General features: G+C 33.6%; 1 long non-coding RNA gene and 1 other non-coding gene across 2 annotated transcripts; both read left to right on the forward strand.

Annotated features, from left to right (window-relative positions):
• The first annotated feature begins 5,102 nt into the window (after positions 1 to 5,102).
• LOC114407943 lies at positions 5,103 to 5,196 on the forward strand. Its single transcript, XR_003665750.1, has one exon. It is a non-coding gene; the product is annotated as a small nucleolar RNA snoR126 (small nucleolar RNA).
• Positions 5,197 to 8,060: 2,864 nt separating this feature from the next.
• Positions 8,061 to 9,544, forward strand: LOC114405594. Its single transcript, XR_003665278.1, has 3 exons — positions 8,061 to 8,180; positions 8,278 to 8,322; positions 9,483 to 9,544. It is a non-coding gene; the product is annotated as an uncharacterized LOC114405594 (long non-coding RNA).
• The last annotated feature ends 15,590 nt before the right edge of the window (positions 9,545 to 25,134 follow it).

A 25,134-nucleotide genomic window follows, 5' to 3' on the forward strand; every position in this document is an offset into this window, starting at 1 on the left:
ATTAATAACCGATGTTGTTTTCATGTTTTTTTTTGTATAAGCTTTATGTTTTTACAATAAACCCAAAATTGTACCTGTAAAATGCAATTTCAGACCCAATTCACAACAAATAAACATTTTATTATGCTTTCAAGCAATTTTAATCACAATAAACAATGAATAATTGATTTATTATTAAAAACTATCAACAAATTAATTCAATGTTCAAATAACATAGGAAATGGAAAAAATATTAAACCAAAGTAAATTAAGCTAAACTTAATGTCCCTAAATCCTAGCTCTGAGCTTTAACTCGGAGATAATATGGTGCCCACTGGATCCGAAGTACCTTTAATCTCTCTGGCTCCAATGGTCTAGGATCGTTAAAATAATGCATGATGAAATAAATGATAAGTTAATAGTAATACAAATTATAAAAAAAAAAATCGAATTTGTTTGAAATAAACGTACCGCTTTCCAATTATTCCTAAAACTTCCTAATATGATGGTGGACATCCAATGCATGACATAATAGCCGCACTCAGTGCTTCCTTTTAGATATTAATTAAATAATTAGTGTACCCACACATAAGAAGTATATATAAGTGGAAGTTTTATGTAAATGACGTACCTTGACGACAATCCACCTAGCAGCAGTCTTTGAATTAGGCTGTGGAGCATCATCAAGACCTTTTAAGGCACTGTTCCAGACGAGTAACAATTGATGTTGTTGAGGTATTTCAATGCAAATGTATTGAAAAGAACACTGACCTGTTAATTATCCCCTTAAGGTAGTTGTATGGCCTGTTATGCAATGAACAAAACCAAACAACTAGGTATTCCTTGGGCAGGATGACCACCATCTGCCAGTGTCCCCTGTAGTGGAGACAAATATGGGTTAGTATATTAGTAAACATTAATTAAATTCAGTTATTTTGTGTGACTTACCCATTCAAGTAGGCTCCAAGGTAGACATTGTGTTTTGAACTCTGCATCCAACTCTTTATGTATCTTCCAGCCTCAAACTGCGATTGCCCAGACCTCTGAATGGACTGTGGCTCTAGGAATCCATACAGATCAGAATTCCCCGATCGTATACTTGTTTGAGTCAGATGCCTATTTATGTTAAGTCAAAGTTAAATATTTATGAATTGAAAGCAATAACTTAGGTAATTAAAAGTAATCTAAAATGACTTATAGAATCCACAATGTAACACTGATATGCTGAGACATTGACCACCGTGTACGATTTTGGAGAGCTCTTCATGCTTTATGTAGAGTGAGAAGTTTGGATTAAAGACCCCGAACACGGTGGCATCCCATGTAACCTGGTAAGGCCTGAACAAAAGCTCTGGGATGGTCAATGTCATCAGATAAAGCAGATCATTGACCTTCGGATCCGGGTTTTGAGGTGGTTTTTTCGGAGACACAATTGCCTGTTCATGAAACAAAGTTAAATGTCCTAATTTGAGTCACATTGAATGAATTAATTCAAAAAGAAGAAACATATAGTAAGAGTAAAGTACCTGCTATATATGATAAATGCTTGACCAGGTGTGTTAGCTAAGCAAGAAAGGTATGAATTGTCTGCCCCACTAAGGAAACCTCATCAGTGGGTACAGGAACGGGAACATCTGGATCTTTAATCTCCTCCACACCCACCTTTGCTTCGATGTATAAGCCGCACCTGTCTGAGTCACCTGTCTCAGGATTGTTTCCTGAGGGATCAACACAACTCTCCTTTGTGCTTACTCGAGGACCTGAGGGACCAATCAGAGGCTCCAGAGGCAGTGCAAGTCCCTGAGATTGCATCTGGGACCGAAACTGGGACTGCATCTGGCTGAATGATGTCATAAGCTGTCGAGTCACTTTTTATGTGATCGACTCCTCTAGCTGGTCCCTGATTTGCTGGGTCAGCTGCTACAATTCTTCAGGAGGCAACGAGGAAGAGCTGTGGGACATCCGTGGAGCTGATCCAAAGTATTTCATGATGGTGACACCGGCTCCAGCAGCACGAACACGTCCAGGGTGCTCTGGACATCCAATAGCAGTAGTGAGAACATCCTAACGTCGATGGGGGACGAAGGATCCTTGTGACGCCTGCTCCTCAAAGGAATCCTGCACAGAAAAGACACATTTGCACATGGCATTCACAAAATAAAGAAATATAATTCTAATGGTTAGTTGAAAATGACTTGCGATCTTTTCAACGATTTCCTTTGCAGCCTCAATCGTCATCTCCCCTGTTTTCTTGGTGCGGGCCATCTTCCACTTCACGTGGCGTCTGACGGGGGATGGAGGGTCGATGATGCCATCAACACTTCCTGATAGAGGTTGAGATATTCCAATGCTTGTAACCTATGAACAAAGAAGCTATCAGTAAAGCAATAATTATAGCCATGCTACATAGCCTAACTGCTTTTTTTCTTTCTAAATTATAGCCATACTACACATCCTAACCCACTATTAAAAAGTTGATGGGTTGACCTTCAAATAAGTTTAAAAAAAAGGGCAGTTAACCCACCATCCCACCATTGGCTTAGGTTGACCTGTTTTTCCATCTAGAAATCATGCATCATATATAAATGGAAAAGATGCTTCCCACAAACTAACTACCACTGTTCTTTTTGGCCAAGCAAAGACAAAAGCAAAAGTTAAAGCTAGTTTCATATGTTTTACCAACAAAATTCCACCCTGAATTCCAAACTCAACTTTTATTGTCTTTGTAATGTCATTCTATAAGAATTCAATCAGTTTTAAAAGGTTTGGAGAAAGATATTCTCATGGAAAGACAATACAAAGGCAATACAAGTTGATCTGATAGCTTTAGATGCAACTATAAAGTAGTTCCATGAATAAGATGGAGCTACTAGTTCAAAAATTGAGAGTGCAAAAGATGGGGAAAGGTCAAAACCATTGAATATTTCTATTCTTTATTTCTATTAGTTTCAATACTATTACTTCAGTACAAATTTTCAAATAAAAATAATAGAGTTAATCTATTTTTAATAACTATGATACACACAAGAAGAAATGTCATCATCTTTAGCAAATTCTCTTCCAAAGAAATTTGCAACTACAAAAGATTTCCAACAAGTCAAACTGCCCCGCAACTAGCTTTAGATGCAACTCACTTGAATTCAACATTAATTCCCCCTCTCAAATGTGTATTACCACATTCAAATTATCAACAAGTCAAACAGCCCCACAATATGACTCCACAAACATGAACCAAAATCAAAGCCCAAACTAACCATTGCCCCCAAATATTCAAAGTGAAATAAACTCTAACAAGGACTTGCACAGACATGCAAGTCCTTGAATTTCACAGACTTCCACCCATATGTAGCTGTTTTTGAATTTCAATATCTTATTCCTAGCTTTTTTTCCTTCTCTTTGCGCCCAAGAGAACAAACAGAATTAAGAAAACTAATAGAATGAAATTGATTGAAAATCAGAATGATACAAAAAATGTATGATAAATGCATATAATGTAGGGACTTCATCATCATGATGCATAATATTAAAAGTAAAAAACACACAAAGGTATTTTCTACCTTACAAAGGTTATGGGCTGCTGGAAATCAATTTCTCATTTTTAGGAATATATGAGACCATTTGTGTTACGGGGATTAAATTTTGTTATCAGCTTCTAGAAACAAATCACAACTCAAAAGCCAACTACCCTCAAGCCAAATAATCACATCCACTGGCATACCTATCTCCCTCTCCTACCTAGCAAACACACAAAATCTCAACCACCCAAAAAAATAGAATTCTATATGAGTATGCTTTTTGTAGAATAAGTATAATACAAGCACTATTTGTTGGTCAATGGCGTGAGCCATTGAACAACAGAGAGAATCTTCTTTGCATTCGCACTGTCACAGTCACAAGAAATACACAAGCCTCAGGATTGAATTAGTCTTTGAAACTATGGATATACATTAACCCAATGAATATTATAGCGTATAATTTATCCATAGTCCTTCTCTCATTTATTAATTACTGCTTACATATCTTTATATCAGACCTTGAATGATCAAACATAACTCTGCCTAGTATCTTATCTATTACATCCCAAACCTAAAATTAGACGAGGAAGGGTGTGTTTGTTTTAGTATTAACAAGTCTCAAACGCTAGTTGAATCCAATGTCACAAGATTCTTGGATTGATCTAAGTATGCATCAAAACGTGTGCCGACTACAAACAAACACATATGAAAACTATCTTACGTGGCGACAATAGGTTGTTGCAACAATAAAGGGTTATCAGCTGCATAAGCTTATATCAGAAAATTGAGGCCAACAAGGTTATTGAATGAAGAACATGAACTAATTAGACAACAAAAGCTAGAGTACCTAAACTGGGAGCAGCAAGACAAACAATTAGTGTCTTTGGCTTCAAGCATCAATGGCACCGAGTCTTCAGACAAAATAATGGTTGGAAGATACTTGAAACTTAAGGTTTTAGACCAAAGCCAAAATCAAACAACTAAAACTGAAACTAAGTGTCTAATAGATAGGAGCAATGAATGACTATATTTTTTAAACATAATCATAGTAACACGAATGGGTAAGAAAAACTAACTGGTTTTGAAACAAAATTAACTATAATGAATAACCGATGTTAACCGTGCGATGTTAAATCTAAAAATTGTAGTAGTGTTTGAATGAATGTATTTAGGGTTACTTTTGACAATCTCCCTCCTCTGCTCGAACTTATTAGTTAAAGTTTTGATTTAGAGGATATAATGTGAAACAAATCCTTTTCCTAGCAACTGATAAAACAAACAAAGCCATTTCCTAGCTTATTATAGGTGGGTAGGTCAAACGAAGGCTTGTATAAACCACTTGTGTGTGGTTTATTGTGGATACACTTATAGACCCTCAGATTCATCTCACCCACAGCCACATGGTGCACCTTTACTCCATTTTTTTTCTTCTTTTACCCACTTCCTCCTTTTTTGTTTTTTTGTCATGCACCAGAAAAAAAAAACTTGCTGCTCTCTTCTTATGTTGGGGTGATTTCCAGTGAAGGCGACCCTCCCCCACAGCATTTTTATTTATTTTTACATTTTTTTTAATTTGGGTTCGTGTATTGTTCTTTTTAATATGAGCAAGGGCTGTGATGACTGAGAACATTCCTCGATTCTGATAAGGACCAAAGCAAGTTGTTTGGTCTGTGATGACAATGTTTGTGCGTGTCTAAGCCTCTAACATCTCCTTTCAACTTATGTTTAACTGTTAGAACTTAGAACTCATTGCACATCTTTGCTATAAATGATTTAAGTTCATTTATTTCTTGAATGTTATTTTTCCTGATATGCATTATAAGCTGATTGATACAATGCAACCCTTCTACAAGGAGAAGACAATTGAAAAAAAAAATTATGACAAAAAGTCCTTAAAGTTGGGTGTGAAGTGGTAGGGTTGTTAATATAGCATGTTTCTGTTATGCAGTCTCATAGTGTGTTTGGATTAGCTTTATTTACATTCAATATAAGTTTTTCAGCAACGAACTCTTTCTTGAGCAGTTTTAAAATGACATCTTCATGTGTTTGAAAATATTATATACTTATCTCTTGTAATTTGAAATATTATATCATCACAAGTTGCTGAAAAAATGAAAAATCTAATAAATGAAAAAAATTATATTTACAGCGGGTAATTATTAAATAGGTTAAAATCTAATAAATGAAAAAATCTATTAAATCTTAATCTTAACAATTATATTTACTGCGGGTAATTATTAAACAGGTTAAAATCTAATAAATAAAAATAATGGCATATTTTCTTTGAACAATCGAGCTGTTTTTTAATTTATTTTAAATTTAAAAATTAATTGTTAAACTAGACAAAAAACATTTAAAAAACATTTTAGAATGTAAAATTAGCGACCGAATCAACAACCGAAATTATTATTTTTTAAAACTTTATTATTTAGTAGCGAACGACCTTTATTTTAATTTATTTTACAATTAAAATTTAATTTTTTATCAGCGACTAAATTAATAAACAAATCTTATTTTAATTTATTTTATTAAAAATTTAATTACCTGTTAGCAACCAAATTAGCTACCCCAAACCTTGGTTGCTGATTTGGTCCCAAGCAAAATATCTAACTACCAAATTTTGTGTGCTTGCGACTCAGTAGTTTGGTGGTGAAATAGCAACCGAATGAAAATTCGGTTGCTGAGGGTTTAGCGACTAGGGTTTTTGCGACGTACATTATTCAGTCGCTATTTGAGTGGCTAAGAGATTTAGCGACCGAATCAGTCGATCACTAAAGCATGCCTTTTTTGTAGTGCCTTAGAGTTCCAATATTAATGGTATTTAAAGTCAAATCAAACAATTATAAAAATTTTGATCGGTTTGATTTTGACCGGATCTATAAATTTAAACCTATGACCCAACCCATAAGATTTTGATCGATTTGTTCAATTTTGACCCACATAAATAAACTACTCAATAAAAAATCAAACCCAATACATAAATGACATAATCAATACTGTTCCAATTAGATTTGATTAATTTGAATTCTCGAGTGACCCCTAACCATACACACCCCTACTTAACATCTCTACATAGGCGGATCAATAAATATGTTTCTGAGATTGTTTTTTTTAATAGCCTACAATGCACACAACTTAATGCTCAACTCAAATAATTATATTATTAATAAAATCTTTTTCTTATTGAAAAAATATAATATTATTGCATTTCGTAGTTGATGGCAATTGCTCCCCTTTAAGTAGTGTTTTCAAAGCATCACATTCCTAGGGTAATATTTTTTTTAATACATTCATAATTAAATTAATAACTCTATCAATTATAATTAATTAATAAATTAAAAATTCTCTTGCCACGTTGCTAATTATTTTGGTCAACGTTTACATCTTGACAGTCAACAGAAGTTATTTAACATCTCGACCAAAATTGTCCATCTTTCAAATCAAGGATCAAAATTTCAATTTAAACTACATATAATTTAGGAACGACTATTTAATTAACTAAATATTAGAAGATGACTAAATAAAATTAAAAGTTTAATGTTCATGTATTGATAGTGTCGTATAGTTTTATACTGTCATTCAATCATACATCATTTATGAATTAAATTAGGATAAATATTTTAAAAGTTAACAAATTTATCATACATGATAGATTAAGATTGAATACAACTTTTTACACTAAGAGTGTATTATCTTTTTTCTCTAAAAATCAATACCCGGATTGAATCTTGAGTATACAACTACATTAAATATTTAGCAGGAGGATTCTGTCAAAGCAAATATTTAGTGAGTTTTACTATTCATAATAATATTTTACCCCACTCAAGCATGATTGTCTTTGGTAAAAGGATATATGTGGTCTATAAATAATAATTTTGATGATAAATACATTTGATTGCAAATTAATTGATCCATATATTGAATATTTGGTTTTCTTAAGTTAATTCATTTGTATATGTTAGTGGTGCTGGACTACTTGATTCGATAAATATATTTGATTGCAAATTAATTGACCAATATATTGAATATTTTCTATTAGAGCGAATCTTTTTCTAATAATTTTTTGTTACGATATTTTCTAAGAATTTACCAATTAATTAATTTAAATACTTTGAAAGAATGATTCATAGTTAATCTTGAAATTGAACAAGGTATTTTAATTACAAAGATTCTTGATATATGAAGAAAAAAGAAAGATCAATTCTTGATTTTAGAACACAATTACGCACAATTAGTTTATGTAACACACGATTGTTTCTTCTCATACAATTTAATATTAGAAAGCTTTTGCATATGTTTACCTGTTGGAGAGATGCCTTGAAGCCATTCATGTCCACGAAGTTCTTTGTCTGACCCTGGAAATTAAGAATATTGAATTATGCTTGCAATCTTGTCAAAATCATTCTCCATAGAAAAAAGAACGAAAAAATAAAATTAGAATGAGTCTATGTTGTATACCTGATTCAATCTCAGCCGTTAAAGTCTTGAAAGCCACGTGTTTGGTAGCGATTCACGTGTTTGGTTTTTATCAGCACTTTGGTGCCTAAACTTCTTCCCAAAGCCACCACCTTCTCTTTTCTCCGCACTCACCACTTTCCACAGAAACCAACTTGCACTCAAATCGTCGCTTGCCGCATCGAAACGTGATGGCGATGTTGTCGCTGCGACGATACCGCCGATGCTGTCGTAAGTAATCTTGCCTTTGGTTTTTTTCTTTCGTTCTTATCCTTTTGTGTTTGATGGTTTGGTTTGTCGTTTAATGGCTTTTGTGTGTGCTGTATAGGTGTGAAGTGACGGTGAAATTCTCAGCCAAGTAGTGTCTTCTCAGGTACGGTGTCGCATTGTATGTGCTGAATTTGCTTTGGTGGTTTTTCCCAGTCAAGTGTGAAAAAATTGTGGATTTAAGTGAAATTGATGCTGAATTAGTCCTATTACCTGTTTTGAGTGGTGAATATTAATTGATGATTCATTTGTGAGAGTTTGGATTGGTTAAATGAAGAAAATATTTCAAGTTTGCAGTTTCCTGAATAGAGGTTTTTGAAAGAGATGGAAATAATTACTTTTACAAAAAACTAAATAAATTGAAACAAACTTGAGTTTAAAAGTTGAAATTAGTATGATATATTTTTTTAGTTCTTGTTTCCTCAACACCAATTTTATGTGTGCACGTGTGAGCTTTTGCCTTTATTAAGAAGTTAATTCAAATACCTGAACCTTTATATATACTATGTTTTAAAATTAGAATTTTTTTTTCTAAGGAAATTTCAAAGTGGCAGTTGGTCAGAGATAGATAGATAGATAGATAGAGAAGCTTTCTTTTTTGGAAGGTTTAGATTGCTTTGAACATTTGGTATTAGAAAGGTTGGTCATGCTTACTGCCTGTATTTGAAAATTTTGCTCTAGAGCATTTTTGGGAGACTTTCTTTGAATGTGGTAATGCTATATGCATATCCCAGGCCAGAAAAAGAACATAGAAGGGGCATTCTTTCGAAGCATAATAAGATATAATAATGTGACAGAAAAACAAAAACCAAGTAAGCAAATTGCAGAGGTAATTTTCTTTGTTGTTTGGTTAAAATGATTTTGATGCTTCTCAAAAGTTTTATTGATCATTTTGAGATGTGTGGGAAGAGAGTGTCAATCTGTTGTGAATTGTGATTACACTTTCTGTGTAATGATTAATCACTAATGATCTGAGTCACGTATTTTTTATTAAGCACCTGATGATTTCATTGAATGTGAAAATGCTTATGTTCTATTGGATGCCTTTAGAAATATTGTTGTTTTCACTTGTTTCTTGATGAACTCAATAATGTTAAATATTTGATCACTTTTGTATTGGAATTCAAAACTATAACATTTAATCTTATAAAATCTTTACAATGGGTGTAATGCATAAAAATGATCTTCCAAACATTTGATGTTATCTTTTACTGTTGTACATGTGCTCATCAGGAAAGAATATCACCTTATATCTTTTTGTTATAGGTTAATTGAGAAAGATTTGCAGTTTCCATTCATGGCCCAACTTATTTCAGGTATCATTCCTATTTTTGAGTTTGTGTCAGCAAACCAACAACTGCCTATAAATAGGAATAACTGTAAAGTGTAATCAGTTTAGGGGACTTTTGGAAACTGAGAAAGCGGTGTAAGGACGAGGGAGGAGAGGGGAAGAGAGGTACATTTCTCAGGTACATTTTCTGAGTGGAGACGAGGGAGGAGAGGGGAAGAGAGGTACATTTGTCAGGTACACAAACTCATTCTATTTTAATTGTTTCGTTCTTTTCTTCTTTGCATATGATTTAGATGAAGATTGCAAGATTGTTTCCTGGATTAGGCAAAGATCGTCGTGGACATGGATGGATTCAAGCATCTCGATCTCCAGCAGGTATACACATATTATAAAACCTTTCTAATATTAAATTGTGTGAAAATAACCAACGTGGGTGTTACACTAATTAATTATGCGTTTATTCTAAATCAAGAACCTTAATTTCTTTCATAGAACAAGAATGTTTGTAACTAAATTACGTTCCAAGATTATGAATCCCCTTCTTTCAATTTCACCGATTAATTAATTTTGTAAATTCTTGGAAAAAGATTTGCACTAATTGCTAATGGATCTCTGGGTTGAATTTCTATATGATTAATTTGGGTTTGTGTTGTTATAATTGCAGTGTGAGAAATTTAAGGAATTTGGAGCACCTGAGTTTCATCATGACTGCGCGAGGGAACTCGAAATTCATAGTGAGTTCAAAGTCTGCTAGGTGGCCCTATTCATAACACGTGTGAAAGGTAAGTGTGCAAATAGACCCACATTAAGGTGCAATTAATTAAGTAAGGTGATGCATTCTTGCATGCAAAACTGCTCCTTTTGGACCCACTTTGGCCATCCTCATAACCCTAGCGAAATCTACCCTCGTAGGACCATGATTCTACTTTGAATTTCGTGTTCCATCCTGCAGCCATGGCTGATAGCAACTCTGGTACCCCAATTCCTTTAATTTCTCACACTGCAAAAACAACAATCAAAGGCCAAGAATATCAATTCATCATATTGAAATTCAACCGGAAGATATATCCATCCATTTGGTATGTGTTTAATTACTACAGAATCTTTAAGTTTATAAAATATCAATTACTTTGTTGCATGCATAACCAAATTTACATACATCATATACAACCAAAGTTGTAACTGTGCCAAACAAATTACGTATATGAAAATCAAGAGGGACAGAAAGGGATAAAGAACAAGAAAAGAAAATGAAGCAGCTAAAGAAAGAAAGTTATACATTATTATGTGATTGATGCTTCTCTTGAATTAAAGGGTCCTTACTGATTTAACAGTGTCGATGTATGCTTTCAATGCTGATTCTGGACACCAAACGAGCTTCATGGTGTGTGACCGTGTGTGAGTGAGTCTTTCTTTTTGTTTCTTTCTCTCTAGCTGTGAACAGTTATATATCTTCACTTTCTAAGTTTTTTTGGATATCGTGTGAGGGGGTGATTAATAGAGATAGTGAGGGGACACTTTGATGAACCGGGTAGAGTTAGGAATATATATATATATATATATATATATATATATATATATATATATATATATATATATAAGGCAGCTTGATTTCTTAGTTTTTTTCTTCTCAATATGCAACTTAAAAAAAAATTAGTTGTGTTTATTAGTTGTGGCCCATAAGGAAATATTTATCGAGGAACAAGAAAGGAGCTTCCGTATAAACTTGATCATGCAAAGAAAAGGGTATGCTATTTCTCTACTCCATATCTATGCCTATAAGTTAGAACTTGAATTGATTTGAGAGTGGAAATTCTTGTAGGTGACATTTTCCACAGTCATGGTGCTAGAAGACTGACATAAAAGGATTACATTCTTTTTTTATCAAGATTGTAAGAGACACTTGATTGTCACATCTAAATTTTGGTATGCGGAATAAATTGAAATAAAAATAATTTTAATTTTAAAAAATATTACATTCAATATTAAATAATGTTCATATATTTCTCTGGGGAATAATGTATTACTAATCACATTAATTGTTTTCCTTTATTATTTTTTTAAAGTTGTAGTGGTGTAATGATTTAGGAAGTTATTAAATAATTTTAGTTATAAAAATAATTAAATTCATTTGTTCGAATTATCATTCATTAGAATGATATATTGAGGTAAATAATGTAATGGTGGCCTTTTTAAATTATGTTTGTTCAAACCAGCTACTCTCTCTATTAACCTTCCTTTAATATACAAAACAAAACTAGACATCGTTCCTTCGTTTCTCCCTCACAGAATGTAACTTAAGAAGCTAACATTATATGAAAAATATGTGTTTTGTATAATAGTAAATTGGTCTATAAGTAAACTAAGGAATTTGTTTCAACATACAATTTTGACTTAAATAATTTTTTATTGTTAGTAAAATACATCGTCTTGATTTTACTACTTAAATTAATATTATTTCTATTTTAGTACCACATACTTTTTATATTTTAATACTCACTTTTATTGAAAGATTCATAAATGATTTATAATTAATGATGTGATACTTTATCCTTATTAAATGATATGTAATTGATGATATGATACTTTATTAATTTGTTACGACATCATTTAATGAAATTTTACTTATCATATATACTACAATATATCTAACATAAAAATGTAAAATACAAAAATAAAAAGGAATGATAATTTTAAGTAATAAAATCAAAATGAAATATTTTTCCGGTAGTAAAATGTCAGTTAAGCCTATAATTTTGTTATGCCTTCAAATGTGCAAAATGTGGACCACAAATCTAATTGTTAGCATGATTGAAATCCAAATGAAACCACTTTTGAGATTAGAATAATAAAATACTATTGGTTTATTGGTATGTTTGAGTTCATATTCAGTGTAAGGTGGCACGCGTACTCATGCTAATTGAACATACGAACCTAAAATATAGGTTTTTTTATCTATTGGATAAAGTCGTTTAGACCACTCATACATATATTGTATAAGAAGATGAAGGGTAAGCTTTAATATCTCGTTATTGTGCAACCCTCTGTTTTTTCATTCCATAAGAAAATCAAGACAGTTGAAGATTACAAATTGGATTTAATCCTTTACTATTAGATTGACTACACCAACAATATTTGAAGTTAAATAGTAACAAATTACAAGTGTAAATAGTGTAATGAATTATTTCGAGCACAGACACAGTTTAATCTAAAACTAAGTAAGAAAAATGTTGATTTGAAACTGAAAAACTAATTTTTTAGAATACAATTCACTTAAAAAAATAGTTTAGCTCGATTCATAGAGCATTTTGATTCGAACTTTTACAACTTTTTTCAATTAAGTTTGGTTCGAACGAATTGTTTTCAGTTCGGCTTAATTCTCGCACAATTCAATTCACTTTTTTTTCCCGTCCCTATTCTAGCAGCATACATGAACATTTCAGGTGAACTTTATTTTACATAAACACCCCTATAGCATGTCAACAACCACTGTGCTTAGCCTATATATCATACAATACAAGGTAAATTTAACGGGAAAGGTTTTCTTTCACCAGAACACTAGTGTAAAATATTTATTAATTTTATTAATGATTAAATTTTAATCATCAGGATCATTTTTTTCAAACATTTTTTTATTTATAAAATTTGAGCTTGAAATCTTACTTAAAGTTTAAGGAAATCGAATTTAACTCATTATCATTCATACTTATGACTTCTTGATATTTAATGGAAAAATTAAATATAAGATATCATCTCCCAGATTTATTTTTGAACTGTCATGGATAGATTTTCTTAAATGTAAAAAAGCAATTGAATATAATTAAAGATACATTATAGATTTTTGTAAGAAGCAAAATGAAATGCTATTAATATAGAGATGGAGTGGAGTACAAAGACAATATATTATAACTCATTCATTGCATAGATTTATTTAAATATAAAAAAATATAGTTTGGATACATTGTATTTATCTTTCTATTTTTTGGCTATATTTTGTCTTTTTCACTCTATTTTTCTTGCACTAAACAAATGATAAGGGTTAGTTGCAACTGTATTCATTTACAAGCGTAAGGTGATGGGGTAAGAGAGGAGGGTGGACAATAAGTTCGATCTTTCTTTTCTCATACCACCATATAATTAATTATGTTGAGAATACCATGGTTAGAGAGAGAACTGTCCGAAAATTTGAGTAAAAGTAAAAAAATTGATAGAAAATTAAGAAAATATTTACACCAAGCAAAAAAAAAAATAAAGACATTTTCATTGTAAATGTCATCACTATGAGAGAAAATTGAGAGAATGCAACAAATTAGCAATATGTTGTCTGAACAAACTAAGAAACAAATCCATAAAGCTAAACTATACAGCTCTATGATTTACCATTTACTCTATCCAGATTTATTACTATGATAACTATTAGACATTCACTATACAAGGTAGTTTGTTACTAAGGTCATAAAAAAATGATCAAATGTGTAGTTGTGTGTGCAGACAAGTTTTTACCTAAGCAGAGGAATGCACATATACAAACAGTATACGGGTCCGTTTGGATGTAGCCCAAACGATCTTTTTTCCATCTTATCTAGAAAAAAATCTTTTACCATCTTATCTACTAGAAAAAGATCTTTTATTTTTTTTAAGAGTGTTTGGTTATTAATTTTTTTTAGCTTTTATAAAAGTAAAAGCTTTCAGTAGATCTTTTTTTGAAGCTCAGATTTCCAGTTTGTGAAATTTTCTTTTCGGGAATCTGTTCCCTAAATAATGCTTGGACAATTATGTCCTCAAAAAATTTCAAAATGACAAAGCATGTCCTCAAAATTTCTCTCTCTTGTTCCTCAAAATTTCTCTCTCGTGCTTCCAATCACTTCATCATTCTTTCCGATCATCCTTCGTCATCTCTTCTTCTTCCTTTGTTAGCATCACAGGTTAACCAATTCTTCATTAATTTCTTTTTCTTCTCATTAAATTTTGAATTGTTATGGATTAGGATTATGCTTTTGTTTGTTTCATTAAGCTTGTGACATGTCTCTCAATCAAGTTCTTGTGAAAAGAAAGAAAGCAGAATGGTGTGATAAAAATACTGAGATTGTGACACCCTCTAAACTAAATGTGACACCCTCTACCCTCACAATTATAACTAACTAACTAAATAAATCATACAAAATTTATTTAAAAGTTTATAAACACAAAAAAGAAAAGAAGAAAAAAAAACATTAAAAAATAATTAATAATTTTTCTTTAAACATATTTAATTTAAATCAATTCAAAAGGAGAAAAGGTTCACATCCACTTAGTGAAAACATAATAGAATTTTTTTTTTGAATAAAAGATAAAATTATCCCGGCTCAAAACAAGGTCGTCCACTATAAATAAATAATAATTAAAAAAACTGAAATAGAAAAGTATAATGCAATTATATCATTCAGTAAATCATAATATGCGAAAATCATAATATGTGAAGTAAAATCCTATGCCCCAATGTCGCACTTATTAGAGCATATTCCTATCACAGACTAAGTCTCTCCATCTCTAACATGTGACTCATCATATGAAGGCTCACCTGAAACAAAGTGGTAATCAGCCCAAACACAAACACAAACCGGGAGCAAGTTATCACATTCGTATGTAATAAAACATTAGAGCGTGTGAAACATATAATACTTAAAGCTGAATTTATATAAATAACATTACCGCACAACATCGCACACATTATTCACACCCATTCAAGTTCACCCACTCCATAAAATAACTTCAACCACAACTGTTAACTCAATGAAATTCAAATACAAGCGTTATGCAACAATTATACTAAGACTCAAGCCTATATGCAATGTGGTACGATGTCAGTGAAAAATAACACTGGGGCGCTTAGGAGTACATGACAAGACACACCACACAATGGGTATACTTGGCCACTCTCACTAAGTAACATCATAAGGTGATCAGTCAGGGTTACTCTGTTTTGCGAGAATGCCCCAACCACATGGGATCAACATGGGCTTAAGGGAGCACTCAAACCGAGTATCTTTACTCCCAAGGGCTAGACTCCGAAGAATCCGTTTGGGCCTCACCTTCCTGATTCTGGTCCAACCCCTAAAATATTTTTTTTTTTGCACGCAGACACTGTTTATGAGTTATATAATACCCACGACCTCACTCCTATATTTCAAACATATTTAACAAATTGCATTACAGTTTAACCCTTTAGGATCCTAACTAGGAATCCTACAATTTCCTTTAACACTGTGCATAAAAGTTCTCTCAAGGTAGACACTGGTCGGGTTATTATATAACTCATAACTCACAAGACAAGTAATATCACTACAAATATCAATCACACACTCATTCACAACCATATTTCATGTCTACAGTTTAACATTTCACACTTTAACTAATTACAAAATATACTCAACAATTAAATCACAATGTATCATAATACTAATAACATACAATATTTAACTTCAAGACTTATAAACAAATAACTGTAAAAATACACGTGAAACATATATATATATAACATATAAAATGTATTAAGTATATATTAATATAAAATAATCACAATAATATCAAACATATCATTAAGTAAATACAAATTATATATAACTATAAAATATATACTCATATTGATTTATATAAACAACATGTATACCTATATTCTAAACATATTTCAACTAAGTTACTAAGATCAAGAAAATGCCTAATTACGATGTGAATACAGCTTTAGTTAATTTCTTTAAATGATTTTAGCCAATTCAATTATCCAACAATCCCTACACATATGAATTTCATGACGAGAAATCACCCAGGTAAAAAAAATATAAAGTTTGTGAAATAAGAGTATCAATATATATGTACACGTATACACTGTGGTGTGAAAAAAAAATAAAAATAAAAATGAACAAGATTGAAAGGCCAAGATCTGGTATAAACAAAATCACCATCACACAATTTTTATGCAAATTATAAAGAATTCTAATTCCTAAGGTACACACCAAACACAGAAACACATCAATTCTACAACAAAGTCACATCAGAATACCAATTAGTTCATCAAACACACTCAATCCGCAATTAAACATGAAAACATAATTAAACTTCATAAACACCCAAAAATTGATCCTCTAAGGATCCCTACACATGTTCATTCTAATCCCCAAGCGTGAGTAACTCATCCCTTACCTCGATGTAGTCGCTTAAATGTTATCCGTTAGCAATTGTGGCGTCTCTGGTGCTCTCTAGAGCTCCTCCTCTGGTTGCTCAGTTAGGGTTCTTGTGAGTCAGAAAAGAAGAAAGAAACAGAATGTGTTTTCTAAAAGCTGCTCTAGGTTTACATTTGGTTTATATAGTGAGAATTTATGACCAAATTATTTGTTTACTTATTTATTAATTTATTAATTTCTTATTTATTTATTAAAAGTTGGCTGTTACAATTCCTCCCCCCTTAAAAAAAAGTTTCGCCCTCGAAACTTACCGGTATCGAATAAGGTAGGATATGCATCATGCGTCTGACCCTCTAGTTCCTAGGTTGTATCCTTGCCCGAAGCACTTCCCTATACTACTTTGACCAAGGGAATCTCTTTCCCCCTTAGCTGCTTAACCATACGATCATCGATCCTTAATGGTTGTGTTTCATATGTCAAGTTCTCTTTCAGTTGGACATTGTCCAATTCGATCACGTGCGACGGATCATGGAAATATTTTCTGAGCTGAGAGATATGGAAGACACTATGGAGATTTGAGAGAGATGGTGGCAAAGCCACCTGATACGCAACTGGTCCGACACGCTTTAGGATTTCAAAGGGACCAATGAATCTAGGTGTGAGCTTACGGGACTTCAACGCCCTACCAACCCCAGTCCACGGAGTGACTCTCAGAAATGCATGATCACCTATAGCAAATTCAAGATCCTTTCTTCTCTGATCATAGTAGCTCTTCTGCCTACTTTGGGCTGCTCTCATCCTTTCTTGGATCAACTTGACCTTTTCAATGGTCCGCTGAACTACCTCAGGTCCTAAGGCAATGCTCTCACTGGAATCTACCCAACATAGAGGTGTCTTACATCTTCTACCATACAATGCCTCGTAAGGTGCCATACCTATACTGGAGTGAAAACTATTGTTGTATGTAAACTCTATCAAGGGTAAGAAACTATTCCAACTACCCCTCTACTCTAACACACAGGCTCTCAAGAGTTCTTCTAAGGATTGGATGGTGCGCTCGGTTTGACCGTCAGTCTGTGGGTGGTAAGCAGAACTCAACCTAAGTTTGGTCCCCAAGGCTTTATGAAGACTCTCCCAAAATCTAGAGGTAAATCTAGGATCTCTATCAGAGACTATGCTAGAAGGAACACCGTGTAATCTAATTATCTCACTGACATAGAAGCTAGTCAACCTCTCTAAAGAATATCTGATGTTAATTGGGATGAAGTGAGCAGATTTGGTCAACCTGTCTACAATAACCCAAATGGAATCTAAACCTTTGGGGGTCTTAGGTAACCCCACCACGAAATCCATGGAGATGCTATCCCACTTCCACTCAGGTATCTCTAAAGGTTGCAACTTCCCTGAAGGCTTCTGGTGTTCTATCTTAGCTTTCTGACACACTAGGCATGCAAGGACAAACTCATTAACTTCTTTCTTCATACCCGGCCACCAAAACATCTGCCTAAGGTCCTGGTACATCTTAGTCGCTCTTGGGTGGATACTCAGACTACTTCTATGGCCATCTTCCAAGATCGTTCTCCTAAGCTTGGGTACACTAGGAACACACACCCTATCTTGAAACCTCAAAACTCCATCAGTTCCCACTCTAAAACTACTCTCTCTCCCTGCGACTATGGACTCTAACTGGGCTGACAAGAATGGGTCAGACTTCTGACCCTCTCGGATCTCGCTCAAGAGTTCGTTGGTGACTCTCGACATACCCAACTTAATGCTACTAGAGGTGATCTCACATGCCAAACTCATGTCTCTAAACTTCTCTAAGAGGTTCAACTCTCTAACCATCAAAGCAAACATTTGAAGGGATTTCCTACTTAAGGCATCAGCTACTACATTGGCTTTACCTGGGTGATAGCTAAGCTCAAAATCGTAATCCTTAAGGAACTCTAACCATCTCCTCTGCCTCATGTTAAGCTCTTTTTGATCAAACAAATATCTAAGGATCTTATGGTCACTAAACACCCCAAATTTAGATCTATAAAGGTAATGCCTCCAAAGCTTAAGAGCAAAAACTACGGCTGCTAACTCAAGATCATGTGTGGGATAATTCCTTTCATGTATCTTAAGCTGTCGAGAAGCATAGGCCACTACATGTCCCCGTTGCATAAGCACTCCACCCAAACCCATCTTGGACGCATCATAGTACACCACAAAAGGTTCACTCGGGTCAGGTAACACTAAAACTGGTGCAGTGGTCAACCTTTCTTTAAGGGTACGGAAACTACTCTCACACTGGGCATCCCACACAAAAACTTGACCCTTACGAGTAAGCTTAGTCAAAGGTAAGGCTAGCTTAGAAAAACCCTCTATGAATCTATGGTAGTATCCTGCTAAGCCAAGAAAGCTCCTAATCTCAAACACTGACTTAGGACTCTCCCAACTCATCACTGCCTCTACCTTGGAAGGATCTATTGCTATCCCTCCCTTAGATATAACATGCCCTAAGAAGCTCACCTCCTCTAGCCAAAAATCAAACTTGGACAACTTAGCATACAGTCTATTGTCTTTGAGGGTTTGCAACACAACTCTCAGATGCTCCTCATGTTCCTCTCTAGTCTTAGAATACACCAAGATATCATCTATGAATACCACTACAAAACTATCTAGGTAGGGGTGAAAGATCCTATTCATATAATCCATGAACACACCAGGGGCGTTGGTCACACCAAAAGGCATACCAAGTACTCATAATGACCGTAACGGGTCCTAAAGGCAGTCTTCGGAATATCTTCAGGCTTCACTCTAATCTGGTGGTAACCTGACCTAAGATCTATCTTACTGAACACACAAGCCCCTACTAATTGGTCCATCAGGTCATCTATCCTAGGCAAAGGGTACCTATTCTTAATCGTTACCTTATTCAACTGACGATAATCTACACATAGCCTCATAGTCCCATCCTTCTTTTTAACTAACAACACTGGTGCTCCCCAGGGTGACACACTAGGCCTCACAAACTGTTTCTCTAAGAGTTCCTTTAACTGTTTCTTAAGCTCACTCAACTCCACAGGGGACATCCTATAAGGTGCTATGGATATGGGTCCAGTACCGGGCACTAGGTCTATAGAGAACTCGACCTCTCTCTCTGGTGGTAATCCTGACACCTCCTCAAACACCTCTGGAAACTCTCTCACCAATGGTATATCACTCACAGGGTTTGTAGTCTCGACACTCATACTAGCTAAGATCATGTATACCCGTGCATCCTCCCTCAAAGATGCCTCAACTTGGTTAGTAGACAAAAACATATCACTTTCACTCACACCAGACTCAGGAAAGACAACAGATTTCTCAAAACAATTTAATAAGACATGATTGGAAGATAACCAGTCCATACCAAGAATAACATCAATCTGACTCAAAGGTAAAACAACTAAATCAATCTGAAACTGTCTATCAGAAATTAAGACAGGACATTGCAAGCACACATCAGAAGTTAAAACAGACCCACTAGCAGGTGTATTCACAATCAAGTCAAATTTCAAGGAAGACACGGGCAAGGCAAGTTTTTCAACATAGACACGAGAAATAAATGAATGGGTCGCACCTGAATCATACAATACAACCAAGGGAACTTGACTTATGAAACACATACCTTGGATGAGTTCATTAGACTGTGCGGCATCAACACCACTAAGAGCAAACACTCTCCCTGTGGTCCTTGGTCGTCCACTCTGGTTATTCTAACTTCCACTCCTCTTCTCCCTCCTTGGATATGGGCAACTGGTACTGAGGTGGCCTTTACCTTGGCAGTTAAAGCAAGTCACCTCTCTATCTGTGCACTCACGAGCAATATGCCCAAGCCGACCACACTTCCCACACCTGAGTGGTGTAGTAACAATAGTAGGAGCACCACTACCTCTACCCGCAGGCTGAGACACCCTGTTAATTGGCTGAGAACTCCCACCAACTGGTTGAAGTCCTCCACTGGTCCTTTGTCCTCCAGAATGGTTTCCATATTTCCCGGGAGGGGCAGAATATGGCTTAGCACGATTGTGAGTCACGTGCTTCTTCTCTTTCCCATGACTAGCATTGGCATTCCTGTAAAAAGCAGCCTTTTCCCGCTGATCTTCATCAAAGATTCTACACATGTTGGTCAACTGTGCAAAGTTGTGAATACTGTGATAATTTACCATCATCTTTACTTCTGGTCGAAGGCCATTGACAAATTTCACACATTTGGACTTCTCCCTAGCTTCCCCCTGATAATGAGGAAAATACCTTACAAGGTTCTCAAACCTCGCCGCATACTCTGCCACCGTCATACTTTCCTGTTTTAGCTCGAGAAACTCCATCTCCTTCCTATTCTTCACATCTTCTGGAAAATACTTCTCCAGAAAAGTTTGTCTGAAAGTCTCCCATTGGACAACAACACCACCTGCTCCCTCTAGACGTGGGCGAGTGTTCTCCCACCAGTACTCCGCCTCATCTGCTAGCATGTGAGTAGAAAACATCACCTTCTGATGGTCCTGACACTCCATCACCCGGAAGATCTTCTCAAAATCCCTCAACCAAGCCTCAGCACCCTCAGGATCATAACCCCTTTCGAAAGTAGGTGGGTTGTTCCTGTGAAAGCGATCTAACCCAAGGTACATAGTTACTCCTCCACCGCCTCCCTGATTGGCCATAACTTGCGCCAAGTTGTTCAAGGCCTCGGTAAGAAGTCGTTCTCGCTCATTTCTCGCAGCCGTTACTTCCTATATCACACAAGAAACAAAACTTTGAAAAAAAAATACCAACACAATAAAGTACACCTCTAATCAAACAAAACAAACACAACGCAATCAGAGTACACAAGGAAACACAGAAAGCTCATAACACACATAGCTGAAAGGTCCGACCTGCTCTGATACCACTAAATGTGACACCCTCTACCCTTACAATTATAACTAACTAACTAACTAAATAAATCATACAAAATTTATTTAAAAGTTTACAAACACATAAAAGAAAAGAAAAAAAAAACATAAAAAAATTAATAATTTTTCTTTAAACATATTTAATTTAAATCAATTCAAAAGGAGAAAAGGTTCACATCCACTTAGTGAAAACATAATAGAATTTTTTTTTGAATAAAAGATAAAATTATCCCGGCTCAAAACAAGGTCATCTACTTTAAATAAATAATAATTAAAAAAACTAAAATAGAAAAGTATAATGCAATTATATCATTAAGTAAATCATAATATTTGAAAATCATAATATGTGAAGTAAAATCCTATGCCCCAATGTCACACTTATCAGAGCATATCCCTATCACAGACTAAGTCTCTCCATCTCTAACATGTGACTCACCATATGAAGGCTCACCTGAAACAAAGTGACAATCAGCCCAAACACAAACACACACCGGGAGTAAGTTATCACATTCGTATATAATAAAACATTAGAGCGTGTGAAACATATAATTCTTAAAGCTGAATTTATATAAATAACATTACCACACAACATCGCACACATTATTCACACCCATTCAAGTTCACCCACTCCATAAAATAACTTCAACCACAATTGTTAACTCAATGAAATTCAAATACAAGCGTTATGCAACAATTATACTAAGACTCAAGCCTATATGCAATGTGGTACCATGTTAGTGAAAAATAACACCGGGACACTTAGGAGTACATGACAAGACACACCATACAATGGGTATACTCGATCACTCTCACTTAGTAACATCATAAGGTGACCAGTCAGGGTTACTCTGTTTTGTGAGAATGCCCCAACCACATGGGATCAACATAGGCTTAAAGGAGCACTCAAACCGAGTATCTTTACTCCCAAGGCCTAGACTTCGAAGAATCCATTTGGGCCTCACCTTCCTGATTCAGGTCCAACCCCTAAAATATTTTTTTTTTGCACGCAGACACTGTTTATGAGTTATATAATACCCTTTAGGATCCTAACTAGGAATCCTACAATTTCCTTTAAACACTGCGCATAAAAGTTCTCTCAAGGTAAACACTGGTCGAGTTACTATATAACTCATAACTCACAAGACAAGTAATATCACTACAAATATCAATCACACACTCATTCACAACCATATTTCATGTCTACAGTTTAACATTTCACACTTTAACTAATTACAAAATATACTCAAGAATTAAATAACAATGTATCATAATACTAATAACATACAATATTTAACTTCAAGACTTATAAACAAATAACTGTAAAAATACACGTGAAACATATATATATATATATATATATATATATATATATATATATATATATTAATTTATACGTAGTTAACGTAAATATATTAAAATATAAACTTATTAATCTATGTATATATAATATATATATTAACTTAAGCGGTACATTAACTTTTCAGCGTAAATGTACATGCATATAAATATAATATAACAAAATATTAACGTAAACGTACATATTATATATATATATATATATATATATATATATATATATATATATATATATATATATATATATAACATATAAAATGTATTATAAAATAATCACAATAATATCAAACATATCATTAAGTAAATACAAATTATATATAACAATAAAATATATACTCATATTGATTTATATAAACAACATGTATGCCTATATTCTAAACATATTTCAACTAAGTTACTAACATCAAGAAAATGCCTAATTACAATGTGAATACAGCTTTAGTTAATTTCTTTAAATGATTTTAGCCAATTCAATTATCCAACAATCCCTACACATATGAATTTCATGACAAGAAATCACCCAGGTAAAAAAAATATAAAGTTTGTGAAATAAGAGTATCAATATATATGTACACGTATACACTGCGGTGTGAAAATAAAATAAAATAAAAATGAATAAGATTGAAAGGCCAAGATATCTGGTATAAACAAAATCACCATCACACAATTTTTATGCTAATTATAAAGAATTCTAATTCCTATGGTACACACCAAACACAGAAACACATCAATTCTACAACAAACTCGTATCAGAACACCAATTAGTTCATCAAACACACTCAATCCGCGATTAAACATGAAAACATAATTAAACTTCATAAACACCCAAAAATAACCCAAAAATTGATCCTCTAAGGATCCCTACACATGTTTATTCTAATCCCCAAGCGTGAATAACTCATCCCTTACCTCGATGTAGTCGCTTAAATGTTCTCCGTTAGTAATTGTGGCGTCTCTGGTGCTCTCTAGAGCTCCACCTCTGATTGTTCTGTTAGGGTTCTTGTGCGTTAGAAAAAAGAAGAAAGGAACAAAATGTGTTTTCTAAAAGCTGCTCTAGGTTAATATTTGGTTTATATAGTGGGAATTTATGACCTAATTATTTTTTTTACTTACTTATTTATTAATTAATTTATTAATTTCTTATTTATTTATTAAAAGTTACGGCTGTTACAGAGATTATGTTGAAAGTGTGCATAGAAGAGGTGAAGGAGAATGCTGGAAATAAACCTCACAACCACTTCACTAAGCTTGGTTGGGCAAATATTGCAGAAAAGTTCAATAAGGCAACAAATTTGAGATATGAATATAAACAATTTAGAAATTGGTGGGATTCTTTGAAAAAGGAATGACAATTATGGGCTAAGCTTATTGGAAAGACACAGGTCTTGGCTTGGATGGGGAGAAGAAAACCATTGCTGGTAGTGATGAATGATGGGAAGCCAAAATTCAGGTATGTATTATTCAACGAAAATAGAGTTTTTGTGGAGGCCAGCTCTTTTATTTTTTATGTGTGATTCTGTTTCAATGAAAGAATGATTAATAGTTTATCTTGGAATTCCGATAAAAAAATAGATAATCATGAAATTGAACAATGTGTTTTAATTACAAAGATTCTTGATCTATGAAAAAAAAAGATTAATTCTTGATTTTAGAACAAAACAATTACGCACATTTAGTTTATGTAACACACATTTTTTCACACAATTTAATATCAGAAAGGTTTAATCATATGCTTACCTGCTAGAGAGATGCTTGAATCCATGTCCACGATGTTCTTTTTCAAACCCTGGAAATTAAAATTATTGAATTATGCTTGAAATTATTCGTCGTCTAAATCATATCCATACAGAAAAATGAACGAAAAAAAAATTAGGTGTGTATACTTAAGAAAACTTTACGTGTTCTCCATTCTCCTTCTTCAAGCTTTGATGGTTGTCCTACTCATTATGATACTTCTAGTTCTAAAGAAATGCAAGTCGATCTCCCCATAGTCTTGGATATATAAAAGATACAAAGATAGCATGAGGTTTATAATTATCTTCTCTATTTCTATTTTCAATTGATTAATATATTTATTAATAATTAGAAAATGTTTTTTTTACATATTTCATGGTTTTAATTAAGAATTTTAAGAAACAGTGATAATATCTTTTTTTATTTTCTTTAAAATATGAAATAAAGTTATAATAATG

The sequence above is a fragment of the Glycine soja genome, chromosome 3 (genome assembly GCF_004193775.1).
Source record: "Glycine soja cultivar W05 chromosome 3, ASM419377v2, whole genome shotgun sequence".
Classification (NCBI taxonomy): domain Eukaryota; kingdom Viridiplantae; phylum Streptophyta; class Magnoliopsida; order Fabales; family Fabaceae; genus Glycine; species Glycine soja.